This window comes from Tenrec ecaudatus, chromosome 1 (assembly GCF_050624435.1).
Source record: "Tenrec ecaudatus isolate mTenEca1 chromosome 1, mTenEca1.hap1, whole genome shotgun sequence".
Taxonomy (NCBI): Eukaryota; Metazoa; Chordata; class Mammalia; order Afrosoricida; family Tenrecidae; genus Tenrec; species Tenrec ecaudatus.
The window spans coordinates 217,601,978-217,603,956 of NC_134530.1; the positions used below are offsets into that span (position 1 = coordinate 217,601,978).

General features: G+C 41.0%; 1 pseudogene; it reads left to right on the top strand.

Annotated features, from left to right (window-relative positions):
* Window positions 1-1,305: 1,305 nt before the first annotated feature.
* On the top strand, window positions 1,306-1,713 carry LOC142437308 (fatty acid-binding protein 5 pseudogene; annotated as a pseudogene).
* Window positions 1,714-1,979: the final 266 nt, after the last annotated feature.

Below are 1,979 nucleotides of genomic sequence, written 5' to 3' on the forward strand. Positions count from 1 at the left end.
ATTCTCATGGTCTTATTTTAATTTTCTTCAGCTTCAAGCTGAACTTATATATGATAAATTGATGGGCTGTTCCCTGGTCTCTCCCTGGCACTGGCTTGGTTCATGATGTTGAGCCTCTTCATCATATCTTCCAACAGATTTAGTGCATTTGATTCTGGTGACTTCCACCAGGTTACCAGTCATTGTTCATCTTGTTAGCAATGCATGAGTTAGCAATGCATAAGTCACTGGCCTTGCAAAATTCTATCATGCCATCTCAAGCTTCATTTTTATTACCAAGTCTATACTTTCTAACTACTTTGCTTCCAAATCTAAAATTTCAATCATCACTAATTAACAAGGCATCTTGATTGCATGTTTTATCATTCAGATTGGAGAAGTTGGTAGAATTCTTCAGTTTTTTTTTCATCATTAGCTCTAGTAGCTTGGAGTATAAATCTGAATAATAGTTGTATTAACCTGACTTTCTTACAGGGATCTATATATATATATATATATTCCTATGACAGAGAGCACTGCACTTCGAGGTAGATATCGAACTGTTCTTTTTGACCCTGCATGTGGCACCATTCCTCTTGAATTTGTAATTTCTGCAAAAGTAAATCATATAGTGGCCTGAGCCACTTCAGCTCACTAAGCCTAGAATATCAGTCTTCATGCATTCCATTTCATCTTTGATGATTTCCAATTTCCCTGTAGTCACATTTTGCACAGTCTATTTTCTGATTATTAGTCATTGTAGTTATTTCTTGTCATTTTAATTGCCTCGTCGGCACATGAAGGTCCTGAGAACCTGACTCCCTCCATATTATTCACGTCCACGTTGCTTTGAGGAGGTGGCTCTCCTGGAGCAGTGTTTTGAGTACTTTCCAAAGTGAGGGGCTCATCTTCTGGCACTACATTAGACAATGTTCCTTTAGTGTTCAGGAGGTTTTCAGTGGCTAATCTCTTGGAAGTAACTTATTTCTTCTTCTTAGTCTGTTCTTAGTCTGGAAGCTCCACTGAAATTTGTTCACCATGGCAAACCCTACTGATAATTTGAACTAACAGTCACATAGCTTCCAGCCTCACAGCAACACACAAGCCACCACAGTGTGACAATGACAGATGAGTGTGAGCAGTACTGGAAGGCATTGTCATGGGTTGCTGTCTAGTTTATTCCCACTCATAGCAACTCCACAGAGCTTCCCTGTTGGGTGTCCAAGAATGTCCATCTTTACAGGGTCAGAAAGCCTCATCCGACACCGCGCTTGCCCGCCACACTCTCTTCTACCTTCTCCGCTTGCCTGCCTGTCCTCGCCCACCATGGCCACCATTGAGCAGTTCGTGGGAAGATGGCGCCTGGTGGACAGCAAAGGCTTTGATGAAAACATGAAGGAACTAGGAGTGGGAATGGCTCTTCGAAAAATGGGGGCGATGGCCAAGCCTGACTGTGTCATCACTTGTGATGGCAAAGCCCTCACCGTTAAAAAGGAGAGCACTTTGAAAACCACACAGTTTTCTTGTAACCTAGGAGAAAAGTTTGAAGAAACCACAGCTGACAGCAGAAAAACTCAGACTGTCTGCAACTTCACAGATGGTGTTTTGGTTCAACACCAGGACTGGGATGGGAAGGAGAGCACAATAACCAGAAAATTGGAAAATGGAAAATTAGTGGTGGAATGCGTTATGAACAATGTCACCTGTACTCGGACCTATGAAAAAGTAGAATAAAAATTCCATCATCACTTGGACAAGAATTAGCTGTGAGAAGGAACAAGCTCAGTTCAGTTAGCAAATCTCCATACTGCTTTGTTGTTGTTATTATTATATTCCATTACTTCGATCACACACATTTTACATGCAACTATTTCCAAGTGTTGACTTGATTAGGATCACCTATCTGATGAATAAATGAATGTGTTTGTGCTAAAAAAAAAAAAAAAAAGCCTCATCCTTCTCCCACTGTGTGGCTGGTGATTTTAACTGCTTGACCTTGA